This window comes from Ambystoma mexicanum, chromosome 2q, assembly GCF_040938575.1.
Source record: "Ambystoma mexicanum isolate Mex_15411 chromosome 2q, UKY_AmexF1_1, whole genome shotgun sequence".
In the NCBI taxonomy this organism is placed as follows: domain Eukaryota; kingdom Metazoa; phylum Chordata; class Amphibia; order Caudata; family Ambystomatidae; genus Ambystoma; species Ambystoma mexicanum.
In genome coordinates this window covers 1,288,486,729-1,288,506,289 of record NC_090924.1, presented here as the reverse complement: position 1 = coordinate 1,288,506,289, position 19,561 = coordinate 1,288,486,729, and the positions used below count along the sequence as shown (strand labels likewise).

General features: G+C 47.6%; 1 protein-coding gene and 1 long non-coding RNA gene across 2 annotated transcripts in view; one reads left to right on the top strand and one right to left on the bottom strand.

Annotated features, from left to right (window-relative positions):
* The window catches only part of LOC138570105 (prostatic acid phosphatase-like), a 507,576-nt gene that overhangs the window by 102,795 nt on the left and 385,220 nt on the right, over positions 1-19,561 (top strand). The gene's annotated exons all lie outside the window — the stretch shown is intronic.
* Positions 41-19,561, bottom strand: part of LOC138570106 (uncharacterized) — a 266,534-nt gene continuing 247,013 nt past the window's right edge. The window contains exons 2-3 of the long non-coding RNA XR_011303401.1: positions 5,608-5,690; positions 41-123 (exon numbers count right to left, since the gene is read on the bottom strand). This is a non-coding gene — a long non-coding RNA (uncharacterized lncRNA). The remainder of the gene's footprint in view (positions 124-5,607; positions 5,691-19,561) is intronic.

Here is a 19,561-nt window from a genome sequence, read left to right as displayed (position 1 = left end):
CCCAAAGGAAAAGCCAAAGTAGAAAACAGACACAACTTACCTTGGAACAGAGGAGAAAACCGCATTGGAACAAAGCTGTCCAGATCCAACAGTGAAAACGTATCCTTTTCACGTAAACGATTTCTGAAAGAAAAGAGGAAACCATTGTTAATAAAGTTAGTTGGGTTCTCGTTGAATTCCATACCAACCATTTGTTGTCTCAGTTTTTCTTAAATTTATACAGTATTGAAGCCAGGTCATCACAGTTTGGTGTCAGAAGTGGGATCAAGAGAACGCAATGGAGGAACTTATCAAGACCCTAAGTGAGGGACAACAAATGTTACAGCAGGCCTTGCAAATGCAGAATCAACAGGCCCAAGCAGACAGACTAGCTTTTCAACAAGCTTTACAAATGCAGCAAGCACAATTATTAGAGGTTACTAATGCTAGGAACAACCCTCAAGTACCTACAACTGTCTTGCAAAAATACGCGACTGGGGAGGATCCGACCCATTTTTTTGTGAACTTCGAGAGGGTAGCTAGGAACGCCCAATGGCCAGCCGAGAGGTGGTGCCATTACATTGCACCATTAATGACCGGAGAAATGCAGTCAGCCTATCAGGCCGCCAACCCAACGGGAGATACCCTATACGGAGATATGAAGAAAGTGGTGTTGGAACGAATGGGGCACGATGAGGAAATGTACCGAATCAAGTTTAGGGAAGTCAAATTGACTGGAGAGGAAACACCCAGACAATTATTTTATAGAGTGAAGGAACTGGCGGAGAAATGGTTACAACCTAGTCTGACCACTACAAATGAAATAACAGAAAAAGTGATCTTGGAACAGTTCATTGAGGCCCTTCCCGGTCCTGTGCAGAGATGGGTCAAACAACATCATCGACTGTCTCTCCAGGAAGCGGTAGATGTGGCCTCCGCTTATCAGAAAGCGGGTCAAGGAAGGTTGGTATCCTATACGACAACGTATAAAGCGCATACCAACAACAATAAAGCTGGGTCTCAACCAAGATGGCCCCACTCCATGCTGAGGAAGCCAGAAGGAGAAGTGGCACGGTCCAGATCCAACAGTGAGGGACCAATAAATTATCGTCCCTCCACCACAACCGTTCGAGGACCCCAATGTTTTGACTGCGGAGACTGGGGCCACCTTGCTAGATTTTGCCCGAAGAAGCCAAGAACAGAACCAATGGATGTGGGGGTCTTCGACTCCATCAAAGAAAGTGAATACGTTGAACAAGCACCTGGAAGGCAGTCACAATACTTATACACCTGCGAGGCTGAGGTGGATGGAAAACCTACAACTGCCCTAGTCGACTCGGGAAGCCTTCAGACTGCTGTGACGTCAGAATTGGTAGGTGAAAGTTATAATTCCTCAGGGGAGATCCAAGTTCGCTGTGTACATGGGGATGTAAAGGCTTATCCATCCAGGTATATACAGATCAAATTGGGGGGGGAGGAATTGGGAGTAAAAGCAGCCGTACTACCCTCTTTACCAAAACCCTTGCTAGTTGGGTCAGACGTACCTGAATTCCCTAAGCTAATACATGCAATTGAGAAGAGCTGGTGGGAAGAGGCCCCTTTCAGGGAAGAAGAAATATACAAACCCGCCTGTAAGCAACCAAAGAGCAAGAAAGTGAAGAGAATTCAGAAAAAGGAATGGAAGGAGAAAAATATGCTCCCGTTAGCCGTTGATTGGAAGCTAGAAGAGGATGGAGATAGTTTCAGATCGGCTCAAGCGCTAGATCCATTACTGCAGTATGCTCGGGAACGAACGACAGACGATCCTGCGGGACAAGGTCCACGTTTCATAAAAGAGAAGGGGTTACTATACCGAGTGAGTAAGTCCAGGAGTGGAGATGAGTTGAAACAACTTCTAGTTCCAAGAAAATATTACCAAACAGTCTTGGAAATAGCTCACCTACAAGTTGGTGAAGGCCATCTCGGAACGGAAAAGACAACGAAAAAAATTTTGGATAGATTTTACTGGCCAGGCGTATACCAACAAGTGGTTAGGTTTTGTCAATCCTGCGAAGACTGTCAGAAGAAAAATAGAGCTAATATAAAGAAAGCACCCTTGCAACCAATGCCACTGGTTCTAGAACCTTTCAGTCGGATTGGACTTGATATTGTCGGTCCGATCGACCCCACAAGAAGAGGCCATAAGTATATCCTCGTTGTGGTAGACTATGCCACTAGATATCCAGAAGCGTATCGTTAAAGGCCACCAATACGCAACAGATATGTGATGTATTGATTCCTTTTATTGGGCGAGTGGGGATCCCAAGAGAAATCGTAACAGACCGAGGGTCGAACTTTATGTCTAATGTCTTGAAACAAGTCTGTGAGATATTAAAAATTGGACATCTAAAAACAGCGGTATACCATCCCCAGACGGATGGGTTAGTTGAGCGCTACAACCAGACTATTAAACAGATGCTGAAGAAGACAACTTCACCAGGAAACGGAGACTGGGACAGAATGTTACCATGGATATTAATGACTCTAAGAAACACACCCCAGTCATCAACAGGGTTTTCGCCTTTCGAGTTATTGTTCGGAAGATCAGTAAGAACTTTATTAGACATTCTGAAAGAAAATTGGGAGGAACAACCAGATCAGGAGTTAACGTTAAAGGAATACGCATCCCAGTTACAAGATAGAATCGAGAAGCTACAAGATATAGCTAGAAACAACCTTCTTCAAGCTCAAGTGAAACAAGAAAGATATTATAACCAAAAGGCCCAGTTACGTACGTTCAAAACAGGGGATCAAGTACTAGTGCTGATGCCTACCTCAGACAATAAGATGTTGGCCAGCTGGAAAGGACCTTTTGAAATCCAGGAAGTACTGGGACCTTTAACGTATAAGGTGAAACAGCCAGGTAGTAGACTGACTTGTCAAACCTATCATGTCAATCTATTGAAAAAGTGGATAAACCCAGTGCGAACCATGGCAATGATTACCAGTGAAGCCCCACCAGAAGAAAACTTCCCACAGGTTAAGGAAAAGTTCGGTGTGGAAAGCTTAAACATTAACCCGGAACTGTCTTTCCTACAAAAATCTGATCTGTCTTCCCTCTTACAAGACTTCACAGAGATATTCTCATCCCTACCAGGAAGAACCAAATTGACTTACCATCGAATCGATACTAAACCTGGATCTCTAATAAGACTCAGACCCTATAGAATACCTGAATCAAAAATAAACGCCATTAACCAGGAAGTACAGGAGATGTTAGATTTGGGTATCATTGAGCCATCCCATAGTGATTGGAGTTCACCGGTGGTCTTGGTACCAAAGCAAGATGGCAGTGTAAGGTTCTGCATGGACTTCCGAAAACTGAACGAAATTTCTAAGTTCGATGCTTATCCCATGCCACGCATAGAAGATTTATTGAATAATCTAGGAAAGGCCAGATTCTTAACCACCATTGATCTAACCAAAGGCTATTGGCAGATACCCTTATCGCCGACAGATAAAGAGAAGACAGCATTTGCGACACCTACAGGCCTATACCAGTTCACGGTATTACCTTTTGGGTTACATGGAGCACCTGCGACATTTCAGAGATTGATGAATTATCTCATAAAGGGTCATGAAAGTTATGTTGGGGCATATCTTGATGACATTATTATCTATAGTCATTCATGGCAAGAACATCTAGTGCATCTAAGAAATATACTTTCGACTCTGAAAGAAGCTGGGTTACACATAAACCCTAAGAAGACACATGTAGCAACCTTTCATACTAAATATTTGGGATACTATGTGGGTCAGGGAATGATTAGACCACAAGAAGAAAAAGTGAAGGCTATAAAGCAGTTGAAATTCCCCGAAAGTCCAAAACAAGTACGGGCATTTCTAGGATTTGTGGGGTATTACAGACGGTTTATCCCGCATTTTTCTACTTTAGCCGCGCCTCTAACAGATCTGCTGAAGAAACCCACGATACCTAAGAAAATTTGGGAAACAATCGAAACCAGAAAAGCCTTTGATCTTCTAAAGGAGGCTCTCACCGAAAGGGCTGTCTTGCAATGTCCAGATTTTAAATCTCCATTTACTCTTCAGACTGATGCTTCAGGAACAGGACTCGGGGCAGTGCTTCTTCAGAATCAAGGCGAGGGGGAGAGGCATATACTGTTCATCAGTAGGAAACTGTTACCACATGAGTTAAGTTACCCGACCATAGAGAAGGAGTGTCTGGCCGTCAAGTGGGCCATTGAAGCACTCAGGTACTACCTGCTGGGTCGAGAGTTTACGCTGATTACGGATCACGCTCCCTTGGTCTGGTTAGCCCGTAATAAAGACTCAAATCCGAGGGTTCTAAGATGGTTTCTTTCCCTCCAGCCCTTCTCCTTTAATACTATTCATAGACCGGGAAAGATGCTGGCACAAGCTGATTATTTGTCCAGAGCAGAAACCCTTCCCGAACGTAAGGGTTTAGTAGAGGGGGTGTGACGTTGTCCTTAAATGGGAGAAACCACATGTACAGTAATACATATTGTCTCTTGAATGTATAACCAGGAAGTTCTATTTTATTTAATCCATGTATGGACTTTCCTCTAATGGCAAGGCTGTCATTTGTTGTTACCTAGGAGACGGGGGCTCGAGCGGAAGAGGGAGAAAAGGACGGTTACGCATGGGGGTATTGAGGAGGGGTTCGCTTGAAGAAACAGCTGTTGGCTCCGGCCTGGAAGTTATAATAACGATACGAAGTTGCGCCGTTGCGCAGGTTGCCGAGTTTTGGTTTGATCTACGTTTTTATATAGCGATTGTGATCGCGGACTTGGCCAAGAGAGGCACCATCCCCGAATTAACGAAGGAGCCGAGTCTGGAGGGCCGAAGCTGATCGTGGACGTGGCTGAGGCGAGCGGCGGGGGGACGCCGTTATCCTGGAGAAGCTCGATGCAACGACCATAGTCGCTGACTTTGCCGAGAGAGGCACTCTCTCAGATCCAACGAAGGCGTCGTATCCGGAGGGCAGACGCTGATCGAGGAGGTGACCGCGACGGGAGAGATCGTACGCCGTTGTCTTGGAGGAACCGTGCAGAACCGGCTATGAGTCGTAAGAAGGGAATGACGGATCGCAGAGGTCCTCGCCTACAGGGAGCGGTAGGACGAGAATAAGTAAGTCCAGAAAGAACTGCATGGGAGCTTTGATGTTAGTGACAAACTTCGGAGGAGGGGAAGCATTATAGACTGCTGGGAACCACCGATAAGGACACAACTGTAGTTAATGGATATTTTAAGGAGCAGATTGCCTAATAAAGTTTAGGATGCGGGGCTGTATAAATAAGCAGCGAATTGCAGAATTATTTTACGAACATATTGATGCATAAAAACCACGTAAGAAGGGAGTCTCAAAGGTGTTTTTAGCACCTCCAATGATCTGGAACACCTATGGAGGAGTAGTTGCAGGGACTCAACAACGATGTGTTAGGAACCAGGTCTACCAATATAAGCATCTCCAAAAATATCTGCAGAAGTGTGAGAGGAGAAGTTTGACTATTTGAGGAAAACAAATATAGGAGTACTCTGCGAGAAAAGAGACTAGAAGTAACAACATCCCCAAAGGAAAAGCCAAAGTAGAAAACAGACACAACTTACCTTGGAACAGAGGAGAAAACCGCATTGGAACAAAGCTGTCCAGATCCAACAGTGAAAACGTATCCTTTTCACGTAAACGATTTCTGAAAGAAAAGAGGAAACCATTGTTAATAAAGTTAGTTGGGTTCTCGTTGAATTCCATACCAACCATTTGTTGTCTCAGTTTTTCTTAAATTTATACAGTATTGAAGCCAGGTCATCACAGTCTTTGAATGTTTTGAATTTTTGTATTTATCCGTGTGACCCCAATTCTCTTATTTGCTATTTACATAGTTCCCCAGGTCCACGGTTTAGGGGATACCCATCTCAATTGTTCTGATTATTTTTATGGAACCTTGACTGGACAGTCTTTTATTTTGGAACTATTGTACTAAAGCTGTTTGACTTGCTACTGCGACCTGCTTACACCCCTCCTGAAGATGTAATCTGCTCTCAGCCTGTTCTACCAAAAGAGGTACAGGGGGCATACCTTTTGGGCTGTGCCTGTTTACCCTCTATGATTGGGACCACTGCTGGAAGTGTGGGGTTGAGTATGAGGTTTAGCCACTACTCATCCCTATTCTCCTGCAGAGCAGTAGTCATTTCGTCACATAACCAAGGTGGGGAACAGTCTAATTGCTGGAAGTCTGGGTGCATTCGCGCGAGGGGGTAATGGGAGGTGACTTGCTCAGGCTCACTATTTGAGTGGTAGGATAGTGGTGGTCTCACAAAAAAAAGAGCAGGGTATCCCTGACATGAGGAGAATTTGGTGCCCTAAAGGCCCCCACGCAACTGCATGACAAAACAAGCCAGGAGACTGGTAAAGGGTTCTATGGTCAGCTTACTACAAGTGCAGGGCCATGGGCACCCTGACGAAATGGCATCAGGTGCCATATCAGAAGCAATAGAGCATCACACTGTGGACTGAACCCCTAATTCCATGGGAAGATGTAAGTCCCCCCTGAAAGCTTTTTCCAAGGAGGATCTCATCACCTTCTTTAGAGAGCTTCAAGAAAACATTTAGCAGGGAATGAGAGCACTTAAGAAAGCGATGAAGAAGTGAATTAGGGAGATGCAGTAAGAGATCCAGAAATTGACGAAATGTCAGCTCAGTGAGGGGGTGATAGCTAATCATGCCAAGGAACTCCCCCGAAGGCAAAACAGTAAAATGAGCCTCAACGCTGTCAATGTCCAACTCCACAGTTCTCTTTAAATTTGTAAAGAAGAGAAGTGAGGGTGCAGACATGAAAAGCTTAGTTAAGGAACTGGTTGCTTCTGATTATGATAGGTTATTTATAACGCGCTTAATACCCAGAGGTTTCTAAGCGTGGAACCAGGGATCGAACCTGTGTTGCTCTGCGTCCTTTTGCTTCCAAAGCCAGCGTGTTGCCCCTGAACTATCCGCTTCTTCCCGTGGAGGAAGCAGACCTAACTCAGAGAACATCAAAACACTGATATATTCCACTGCCAAGGGAATAGTATTCTGATTTTTCAAGACATTGAATCACAAACTTTGCAGAAATTAAGGGAATACAAACCTGTACAAGGAAACATTTGTTAATGCTAAGCCTATCTCTGTGGTCTAACTTCCCACCACAATAATGAGCCTGCAAAGATACATTCTTTACAAGAGGGTTGTGTGCTGTAGGGTATCAATGAGAAGGCAATAACCCCAAACTCATCCACAAAGTGAATAGACAAGAAACGTATATGGGAAGGGGCTGGGGTCGTTACACAAGTGGTGTAAGGTGAAAACCCACTGATGGATATTGATAACTCTGGCGCTTATTGATAAATGTGTTAATCTGACTTTTGTGCCCTTTGCAAAGAGCATCCAATGCTGTCATTATATCACTGTATTGGCACAATGTTGAGTTAGATGGAAACAGCAGAGTATTTTGTGCACAGGTTGGTGATTGCTGCCTTTTCTCTAAGTGTGTTGGAGCGCTCACCCAAGTTATATCACATTGCCAAAGTTTTAGACTGTTTGTAAAATAACTTTGTGCACTGTAACGGATGTAGCATGGCCAGTCTCGAGGGGAGGATGGATATTGGGTTGGAAGGTGTTGTATCGAATGCAAGAAGGAGGACGCATACGCACGGAGGATTGCATTACACTACTTTATTCTATCAACTTCTTTTACAAACTTGCGCATTCGCGCCTTCTCAGCATTCCCCCAACTTCCCCCTGTAACGTCATGAGGGGCCCGCCTCTGTGCGGGCGGGGTAACCATTAAGCCATTATCCGCCGGGCAACATCAGCCCCGGACAATATGTCCAAACATCGGCTTAACACTCCTCAACTAGGCGTACTGGTCTCTTGATTGTCCGACGAGGCCTCCCTTCTTGGGGCTTGGGCCCCGTACTGTTCTGTGGTTCGGCGTCATCTTCCATCCCTCCTGGATCACCTTCAGGCGGAGTCCACAGGTCATCTCTCGGAACCCGCAACTCCAGGGTGACGGGTCTTCCTGGCTCTTCGGGAGCTTCTCTCTTGATATAGTGCTTGAACTGCTAGCAGTTCCTTGTGATGGCTTTGTCTTGGTTTTGAGCCGTGACCATCGTCCCCTTTATCTCGATGACCCTCATGGGATTCGGGGCGAACCGTGGATCTGTCTTGCAAATCATTGGTTGTTGTACCAGCACTTCGTCGCCTAATTGAAATTCTTTAGGCGTTGCCTTGCGCCTGGCATCGGTGACCCGCTTAGCCCTCTCTTTCCCATCTGCGTCTCTTCGGAGCATCTCGCCATCCGTAGGCTTCGTGACAGTTGGGTTCCGAGGGATGCGGGTGCGTACTTCATAGCGAAACATGTGCTCCGCGGGTGTCTTGTTCCCGGCCTCATGTGGCGTGTTACGGTAGTCTCTGAGGAAACGGCATAACGCTTGGTGCGTGTTGACTGCTTCAACTTTCGCTCTCTGGATTGTCTTTTTGATCAACGCCATAAATCGCTTTACCATGCCATTTGCTTGCGGATATCGAGGGGTGATTTTCATGGGATTAAACCGAAGGGTGCCAAACCCGTGGCCTCAAAATGGTGGTCCGTTGTCAGACTTGATGACTTTGGGGATCCCCCATTCGCTCAGTATTTCCTCTAGTACCGCTGCTACCTGGGGAAAAGCAGTGGAGGCGACGGTTTTTACCACTGGGAAACGTGAGTGTTCATCTATCAGGAGTAGGAGATAATCTCCTGATTCTGTGGGTCCATAGAAATCCAGAGCCACTCTTTCCCATGGGTGATCAGGTATCTGTGTGTGCTGTAGATGGGCAGGGGTTTCAGCGGGTGCCGTGCATTGGCAGTCGTGGCAGTTCTTCACCCATTCGTCGACTGTTGCATCTAGGAATGGAAACCAGATGTGGCATCTTAGTTGTTTTTTTGTATTTTCGCCCCCCCTGTGTCCTTCGTGCACGGGCCGGACTACCTCATTCCTTAACATTGCAGGGATGACGAGACGGCACCCTCTGAGTAGGATCTTGTCGTCTTTCACGGCGAGTTAATTGTGCACTCTAGCCAGTCTTTCGACTTCCTGTTTGGACACCCCCGGGTGGGCTAGCATGGCTCTCCGGTAATCCCTCCACTTGCTGGTATTGGTAAGGCTGATTGCGAGGGCAGTTGTGGGGTCCATGGCGGATGCTGCAGCGACTGACTCAAGCGACAGAGCTGGTGGTAGCGAGTTGGATGCAATGTAATGCACATATGCAATGTCCCCTTTCCGCGTGACCGGGGCCCCGACTGGGTGGCGTGACAAATAGTCGACCGGGTTCACGCCTCCCACGGTGAATAATGTCATAGTCATAGTCTTGGAGGCATATGCCACACCGCTCGATCCTCGGGGGCTTCTTGGTGTGAGGGTTGCCGAACAGGGAGAGAAGGGCCTGGTGATCCGTAATTAAAGTGAGTTTTTTTCCAATTAGGAAATTGTGAAAATGTTTGCACGCCCAGACAGCGGCCAAGCTCTCTTTTTCCGCCTGGGAGTAGGCCATTTCTGGCATTGACAGTGCTCTGCTTGCGTATGCCACCACTTGTCTGGGGTTAACATCCGCGCCACTGGTTTGAGCCAGGATGGCTCTAAGTCCAACTGGACTGGCGTCCACGATTACTTCTGTGTGCCACAGCGGGTTGAAATACGCAAGGCGATGAGCTTCCGTGAGGGCATGTTTGATGTCCAAAAAGGATCGATGACATGCTGGCGTCCACGCAAACACAGCGTCCTTCTGCAGAAGTTTCCGGAGAGGTTCTGTGAGGGAGGCATAATGGGGTATGTACCTTGCACAATACCCAGCCATGCCCAAAAAGGAGCGGACATGCGCAACCTGTTGTGGTTCACTGAAATTTCTCATGGTGTCGACTTTTTCCGGGTCCGGCATCATTCCTTCGCAGGAGAAGATGTGTCTGAAAAACTTGAGCTTTGTTTTGCTGAACCGGCATTTGGAAATGTTCAACGTGAGGCCAGCAGCTTGTAGTGCCTCGCAGGTGGCGTATAGTGCTCTGTCATGAGCCTCCTTGGATGACCCAAAAATGAGAATGTCATCACTGTAGTTTAGGGCACCGTGTATGCGTCTGATGATTTGACGAATTGTCTCTTGAAAAATTTCAGCGGCGGACGAGATCCCGAAGTTTAACCTCCGGTACCTAAACAAACCATTGTGCATCGCAAAGGTCGTGATTTCTCTGGAATCAGCGTCCAACTCCAGTTGATGGTCGCCCTGGATTAGATCGAGTTTTGAAAACATCTGGGCGTTGTTCAGCTGTACGATCATGTCCTCGATGCACGGACCCGGGTGTCCTTCACGTTGAATGGCATTGTTGGCTACTCTCATGTCCACACATATGCGTATCTTGCCCACTTCCTCGGGGACGATCACCAGGGGGGACACCCATGGTGTTGGCCCTGTTGCTGGTTTGATGATGCCATTGTCGAGTAGCTGTTGAAGTGCTTTTGATACCACTTCCTGCTGGTGGAAACTAACCCTCCTGGGATGTTGTGGTACTGGCCTTACAGCGGGATCTATGTGTAGCCTAATGGGGGCCCTTTGAGTTTCCCCAAACCTGAACATATGTCCGGAAACTTCAGTGTGATGTCTTCCTGCGTGATGAGATGCTGGGGTTTCCTGCACGCGATTGTCCCCACAAGACCCTCCAGACTCTGTTTGTCCGCCGTTGCGGTGATGGTGTCGCCAGCTCTGACATGTATTTCAATCAGTCCCAGGCAGGAAGCGGTGTGGTAACTGAGTAGGCACCGACTTCTTGTCAGTGAGCGAATTACATGGATGGTGGTGTCTACCTGCCGCCCATTCAGCAGAAGGCGGCGGGTGAAGTGTCCAACCGTCTGCAACGGGGTGTTGGCTCCCCACTGGAAGATTCGTGAGTGAGACGGCTCCAGCTTCGGCGGGCTTGACATTCTGGCATAGTCCTGTTCGCCCATGATGTTGACCGTGGCGCCCAAGTCCACCATGAACTGGAATGTGTTGTTTTCCATTTTGATGGGGATTTTGGGCGCTTCTCTGGCTTCCTCATTGTCGAGTATAAGGTTGACGTACTTATCTTGATTACTTTGGTCATAGTACGTGTTGTAGTGGGTCGCCTGGGCGTCCTGGTAGTAAGCCTCATCTCTGTATTCCTCTGGGGGATTGTCATATTCGTCAGTTAATTGACGTGGTTGGTTTGCGTGGTCGGGAATATGTGGGTAGTCATACTCTTGGTACTCTTCCATGGCTCTGACAAATCGCTGTGGGGTTTGTTGGTAGTATCTTGACTGTCTGAATTGTGGGGGCGGTGGCCGAAAAGGTGTCCTGGTGGACATTTGTGGGTGTGTTGGAGGAAATGGTATCCCCTCACTGCACACTGAGTGAAAATATCCTTCTCTCCCGCAATTGGAGAACCGTTGTGATAGAGCTGGGTATGACCCTGAGTGTGGAAATGCCAATCCGCACGTATAGCATTGTCTCTGTTGGCGTGGAACTTGTGAGGTTGGTGTTCTGTAGGGCTGTTGTCTTCTGTCACACTGGCGAAATGGCTGTACGGCCACTATGAGTTCAGTAGCGTTTTGCTTGGGGCTGCTGGCGCCACCCATGGAGGTAGCTTGGGCGTCAACCCTCTCATATATGCGGGCAAGCTCGCTGACTTCTGGAATTGTGCGCGGCTTCTTTAATAACTGTTTTTTGAGTGCAGGTGAGAGACAGCCCTCTATGACTCTTAGTCTTATTGCTTCTTCAAGGGAGTAGGCGTCACACTGGCAATGGGCCCCTTTCACTCTTAGGCGAGTTATGAACTCATCGACTGTCTCTTGTGGTTTTTGTGTGCACTGGTTTAATAAATATCTTTCGTAGTCTCGATTCACTTCGATGATGAGGAGTTTGTCCAGTGCTTTGATTAGGTCTGCAAAGTTGTTCTGTTCAGCCGCAGGGATTGTCTTTACAATGGTCTTGATCTCTCCCCCGACCAAGTTGAGGAAGATGTCCCTAATGTTGGGGGAGTCGCCATCCCCTGACCCTCTCACGAAGTGCTGGACATCCTCCATCCATTCAGTCCATCTGGGCCCCTTCGTGGCCTGAGGTGTCATTGTGTAGGGCGGTGGCATCCGTAATTGTATTGACTTTGCTGCGCGGGCAGGCTGAGGTGACGCAGGGTTGCTCATCTTGGGGTAGGAATGGGGCCGAAGACGTCACTTTTATAGGTGGGTGCGCAGCAGTGCACTGCCTGTAGTGTTCGAGATCGGGCCAGAAGTGCTGGACCACAGGGGCAGCGGTGCAGGCAGGATGGCTTTCCCGGATTGGCGAGCGCTGGCAGGGCTGGTGGTCAGGCGCTGGTAGGGCTTTATAGGGTCCACTCACCGGTATGTGCAGGACTCAGGTGATGACGGCGGTGGCAGGATGTAGGCATCTTCTGCAGCTGGGCGGCTGGCAGCCAGGCAGATCCCGTAATAATGGAGTCGACGACTGGGCCAGTAGATGCACAGTTCATATGGGAGAACTGTTCACGAAGCGCGTGTGTCCCAGGAAGAAGGAAAACACTGTTCGACTGGGCCTGGATGCGGCCTCCAATGCACTCACGTTGCTCGCAGCTGAAGGAGGAGGCAGGGCCAGCGGATTGCTTGGGCCCTCGTCGGAACGTGGCAGTCGGGCCGCCTGTGACCTCTCGTCGTGTGTGTGTGTGCGGAGGGAGGAGAGGAGATCAGCTGGCAGCTGGGCCAGTGCGTACACCCTCTGGGTGCACAATATCCAGGCTGCGGAGGAGGAGGCTTGGCAGGCTGCCAGAGGGGAAAAGCACTGCACGCATGTGTCAGCGTTCGTGACTCCGGGTGAAGGAGGAGGAGGAAGCTCGGCGGATTGCCGAGGGAAAATCGAGCGGCTGCAACTACGGGCGAAGAAGGAGGACTCCGGCGTATGCTGGAACGATCCTCGTCGCCAATGTTGTATTGATTGCAAGAAGGAGGATTGGATTGCACACATTTATTCTATCAACTTCTTTTACTAACTGGCGCGTTCGCACCTTCCCAGCATTCCCCAACTTCCCCCTGTAACGTCATGAGGGGCCCGCCTCTGTGCGGGTGGGGTTACCAATAACCCAGTATCCGCCGGGCAACAGAGGGATGGCTATGCTGCCAGCAGTGCATGTGTGGATTCTGTTGAGCTTCATGCGGAGGCAGTGGGGCAGTGGTTGCCTGGAAGGTCCTATCTGTGTTATGTCCTCATGGGTAGTTTATGCATTTGATGAAGGCGCTTACTTCAATACAGATGGATTTAATTATGTTTGTTTGTTTGTTTGTTTTATTTAGTATAGCGCTCCAGACCCAGGGGTAAATGGGCGCTTAAGGATAGGTTACATAATTACAGTAAATAATCAGTTATACAATTGTGGCGTTAAGATGCCAAATATAGAGTATACAGGCAGGCAGTAGGAGCATTTCAAGGTATGTACAATATATACAGTTGGTGCAGGTCTAAGACAATCATCTATTCAAGGTATGTACAGTAAACGCAAGTGGGACTGAGCTTAATTTATCTGGGGATTTCCTTCTCTAGAAGCCAGCTAATGACTGATCTTCTGAACAGTTGGAAGGATTTGGTCAATTTAATACTCAGTGGCAAGGTGTTCCAGAGTTGAGGGGCAAGGACACTAAAGCTTGAGCCCCCCGCTCTTTTGGCGGAGAATCTGGGCACGGTGAGGCAGAGAGTATTGGATGATCTGGTGAGTCTTGTGTTAGGCTTGAGGGAGAATTTGTTGGTGAGGTACTGGGGGGCAAGGTGATTTAGGGCTTTATAGGTGAGGCAGAGGGTTTTCAAGTCGATTTTTTGTTGGATAGATAACCATTTACAAGCTAGTCTTATGTGTGAGATGTGCTCTCTCCTGGGAATGTTTAGAGCTGCTCTCAGCGCATTATTCTGGAGGATCTGAAGTTTCTTGATTATAGCTTGGTTGGCACCAAGGTAGAGGCTGTTGCAATAATCGAGCTTAGATTGTATGAGGGCCCTCGCCAGAATGAGGCAGCTGTTTGTAGATAGAAAGGGTTTACAAGCCCTAATTAATTTCCCCGTGTAGGCGGTAGCTGAGGCGGTCATATTAACTTGTTTGGAGAGGTTGGTATTGGCGTCTAGGTAGAAGCCTAGGGTTTTCACATGGTTTACAACTGGAATGATGTTGCCATCTATGATGAATTTGGAGTAGTCAGGGCTGAGTTTCTGTAGGTTATTGGGGGAGCCGACCAGGAGGAGCTCGGTCTTCTCATCATTCAGGCAGAGGCCGTGTATGGCCATCCATGCCTGAATGATGGCGAAGATTTCGTTGATCCTGGTGGCGTCAGTGTTGTAGTTGCCAGTGATGGTGAGGAGTATCTGGGTGTCATCCGCGTAGTTAGTGTAGGTGACACCCAGATGGTCCAATTTGTCAAAGAGGGGTTTGGTAAAGATATTGTAGAGGGTAGGGGAGACGCAGGACCCTTGTGGGACACCGCATGTGATGGGGATGGGGTCTGCTGCAGCCAAAGATGAAAAAACCCTCATGGTTCTGTTGGCTAGGAAAGATTGTATCCAAGTGACAGCAGAGTGTGAGAAGTGGGCAGCAGATGAAAGGTGGTTACAGAGTATTTTGTGGTCAACCAGGTCAAAGGCTGCTGAGAGGTCTAGGAGGAGTAGGATGGCTGCTTTGTTGTTGTCCTTGATGCCATCAATCTGGCTTTTGAGGTCAACGAGGGCTGTTTCTGTTCCGTGTTGAGGACGAAAGCCAGATTGACGCAGGCCTAACAGTTGATTGGTCTCCAGGTAATCTTGGATTTGCAGGTAGGCGACTCTGTCGAGGATTTTTAGCAGGAAAGGGACCGTAGTGATGGGTCTGTAATTGGTGGGTATGGCCGGGTCGAGAGATTGTTTTTTTAAGAGGGGCAGAACCCAGGACTGTTTCAGGTAGTTAGGTACAGAATTGGTTGAGAATGAAAGGTTTATTAGTTTGGAGATGAAGGGGGCTAGGTCTCGTGCAGCATCTTTGATGATCTGGGCGGGGCAGCTGTCCCCTTTACAATTAGAAGGTTTGAGGGATGCTATGATTTTTTGGATTTCAGGAATGGTAACCGGTTTGAAAGTGAAGCCAGAGGTGTTATGGGTTGGGGTGGGTGCGCTAGGAGTGAGGGCATTGCTGTTGGCGAGTTGTTGTCTTTTGGTTTCAATTTTGTTTTGGAGACCAGTAATTTTATTGGCGAGGGCATTTTGGATACTGGTGCACCAAGGCTTGTCCTTCACGCAGGTATCGGTAGGAGGGTTAGGGTTTTCTAGTTCCTTCAGGATGGTGAAGAGTTCTTTAACCGACGATTGGGCATTATTTATTCTAGTATTGTAGGTTTCCTTTTTAGTGCGGATTATCTCTTTCTTATAGAAGGAAGAGATGGTTTTGAGATTAGATTTGTTTTCTGCAGTGGGGTTGGATTTCCATAAGGCTTCCATCTTGGCTTTCTTTTTTCTTATGGATTTGTTCAAATTGTAAAATTGTTCAGATATGTAAAATTGTTCAATTTTTGACTTTTATTGTCTGAACCAGAGATCTCGACTATTTCATTTACTGCAAGAACAGGAGGCAAAATCTCTTTTGGGGGAAGTGACCCTTTTGTTTAAGGGCGATCAGTAGAGGCAGCACCACAAACAGCTTCTCTTGCAGTTCTTGTTGCCAGGTTCCTCCAAGAGAGCTGTTCCTGGACAAAGCTATCCATAAGTGCCTCCCCTGCAAGCGAGAGTTGCCTCTCTTCGATAAAGAGGGAAGCATACCATGATCTCAGGATCGTTGCATAGCAGAAGCCTGGCTCTCGTCTCTGTCTATGCCCTCAAGGAAACGCATAATGTCTAGAGTCTCTTCAAGTGCTTGAAAACGTCACTAAGCCGGAGGTGTTCTTTTCTGATTTTACCAGAATATTATCCATTCCCAAAACTTAGATCACTCTAGAGGAACAAAGGTGGGAGTATCACCCCATTACTGAGCGGCACAAAATGCTGAATCCGCAAATGTCAACCTGGTTTTTGCCGATTTCACCGAAATTATATGTGGGGGATGGGTTAGGGTAATATATAATGTAGGGGGAGTATCGGGGGGGGGGGGCTGCAGCACATCATCTGCACATTTAATCAGGTAAAAGAAAATAAGGGTCAACATTTTTGGATTCAGCAATTTTATTTTGCTATAATCACATAGATCCGAGGTGGGGGGGTGGTGGCATTTGATGACTTGCTGGAAAGAGTTGATTCCATGGCGATCAGGGATTGATATAGAAATAGTTTATAGTGAAATAAACGTCTGGTTTATGCACTGGAATAAACATTCTAATTACATGCACAGATAATCTATACTAGAATAAACTAATTGCTGGAAACATTGTATTGCCCTTCCTAGAAGAGATAGTTATTATACCCTATAGAATGTCAGACCACAAGTAGTGATGGAAGGTGAAATGTCTGCAGGGAAGAAGTGGGTCTGGTCCTTACCACAATCTTTATTAAAGGACAATGAGGATGTTGCAGACATAGCATCTCATATCATAGAATTCATTACACATGACAACAAGAAGGAGCACCATACATTATAAGGGAGGATGCTGAAGCAGGGATATCCTCTCACAAGCTAAATAGAGCACCTGGTCCACACATTTTCTAGGGAACTGGTTTATCTTCTCATAAAATTTTTAACTCATTTTGTCGAATGGGTATAGTTGCAGATTCCATGATGGAAGCGATGCTGAGCCTCATACCAAAAACCAGATAAAGAACCAAAGCTCTGTGAATCCTTTCAGCCTGTCACCTTGTTAAACACTGATGTTCATATAGAACATTGGCGCTTGCAAAGCAGGTGAGCTGCTGCATCAGGGCTCAAGCAATTAGATGGGCAGTACATCCACGAGGCTCCAGTATCATCAGGAAACTACCATGACACTATCAGTCACCAGGTGAGCCCTTCTGGGCTGGGGGGGTCTTCCGTGCAGCTTTTTTCACAGCGGATACAATGGAGTACCACATGATATGAACTGAATATATATTATATGCATTAAATATATAATGACGCCTTCTGAAGCCAAGCGCTCTCCTTGGCCCGATCAGCAGTGAGAATCTTGAATTTTTTGGCCTTTGTTCCACCTTCCAAAATGGACACCGTGTTTGAAAGCACTGGGCTTCCTTCTGCATGCCCGATGTCGCTGCAGTGATTGGCTGCAGCCTGAGTTTTCTACAGCAATCCTGGGAGCCGGAATGCAAACCCTAGCCCCCAAATCAAAGGCCCATTTCAAAGGCCCCTGTCTGAGCCGTGATCACACTCCCTCAGTCTTCTAACATCGGCGCTCGCACCAGAGGCGAGCTACTGCATCGGGGCTCAAGCAATTAGATGGGCAGTACACCACCAGGCTCAAGTATCATCAGGAGACTGCCACAACACTACTGGGCTGATTTATTCCACCTCTCTCCTCAAAACCACCTCTAAACTTCTCCTGGATGTCTTCCACATCCACCATGACACCTCAAGCATGGCACCCACTTTTTTCCGTGACCTCTGCACCTCTCTCACCCTCTCCATTCTCCCCTCTGGTACTACCCACGCAGATGGACACATTCTTGATGCCTTCATCCATACTGATCTTTTCTTTCTCCCCCCACTGCTCGCCCACTCTCCTAGTCAGACCACTCTCTCCTCTCCCCTAGTTCGTCTCGGCCCTCTGATCGCACCTCCCCCAGCCCTGCCAACCTCGTTCAAGAACATCTATCCGATGAAACAAGTGTCAGCTGCTGCCATTGCATCTAACTTCATACCCACTCTCTCCCTACTACCGACTCTACCTATCACTCTGCTCTCAGCAACCTCCATCTTGCCATCACTAATACCCTTGACATTCTTCCCCAGTCAATAGGATCCACCTGAAACATGCCTCCAAGCATAACACCATGTATGGCTCCAAACTTGCAGACCCGAAAGGCAAGTGCAAACTGTGGAATGGAAGTGGCAGACCTCAGGCTCACCCTCTGACAAACTGGCTTGTTGCCTGCTTCAAAGACAATAACGACTTTCCATTCGCTCCAAGAAAAGGGCCACATCCAGGCCCGAGTCTCTGGTGCATCCAACAACACAGCTGAACTCTTTAAAATCTGCAAGTAACTAGCCAACCCTTCCACAGTCTCCTCCTCACCTCTTCCCACCCAGCCCTCTGCAACGCACTGGCCACACACTTCACTGCAAAAACACAGGACATTCTGAGCATGCTTGCATCCATCTACCCTAGCCCTTCCCCATCTGCCCTGTTCCTATGGCCCTCCATCCCCTCACTGCCTTTCTCTCCTCCTTCTCTCCTATCACACCTGATGAGGTCACCAGTTGTCCGCTCCATGAAGATCTCCTCCAAACAGGTCTCCCTCTGCTCCTCCAGAACCATTAGGGACAATATTGGCTCTCTTGCCCCTGCACTTGCTGATTTCTGCAACCACTCTTTTGCTACTGGATCTTTCCCCTCCTCCCTCAAGCACTCCCTTGTTTGTCCTTTCCTGAAAATACCTTCTGCAGACCTTTCTTGTTCAGCCAGCTACTGCCCGATATCTATCACTGTTACCGTAGATTTCTTCGAATACCATTTCACCTAATGAGATTTCTTCGAAAATTAATTTCACCTAAAATGGTAGGGGAAATGGTATCTGTGTAATGCATATTGGGTGGGGTGTGGGGTAAGAGTGTAAGTTAGGGTAGGGAGGGGTGAGAAGGGTTGCGGGGGGATTGCCCCACATTATTTTAAAAAAAAGCAGAAAAAGTAAAAAGTAGATTTTGTTTTTCGGTGAAATGGAGTCCGTGAAATTGCCATTAGGTAAAATATTTTCGAAGAAGTCACATACATCCATTTATCACACCCTTCCTTAGAAAATCCTGGAGCAGCTGGTCTTCCCCCAACTGACCCAGCACACTGAACTTGTTTGTTGCCTACACGGCCATCAATCTGGATTCTGAGCATCCAGAGGCACGGAAACTGCTGTTGGGACTCCTGCTCCCTCTTTCTTACCCTCACTCTGGCCATCTTCTATGGGCTCTCCCCCTCCTCCTTCATCTGAAATCAGAAACCTTGGAGTCATCTTCAACTCCTCTCTTCTCCTCCTCCCTCACATTGCGGACCTTGCCAAGAAGGCCCACTTTCAACTCCACCTCATCAAGGACATTCTCCCTTTCCTCACTTTCCCCCAGTAGCTTGATGTCTCTAGAGCTATGGTTCTCTCTAGGCTAGATTACTGCAATAGCCTTTGCCTCAATCTACCCTCTTCTTTTCTACGACCCCTCCAGCTAATCCAGAATAGGGCTGCAAGACTTATCCTTGGCTTAGAGCCCAGGGACCGTATCTCTCCAGCCCTAAAATTTCTCGACTGGCTCCCGGTTGCTGCTAGGATCAAATTCAAATCCCTCTGCATCATCTACAGAGGCGTAGACAGAGTAGGGTCTGAGGGACAAGGTCCACCCAAATATATAAATGCCCACTCATC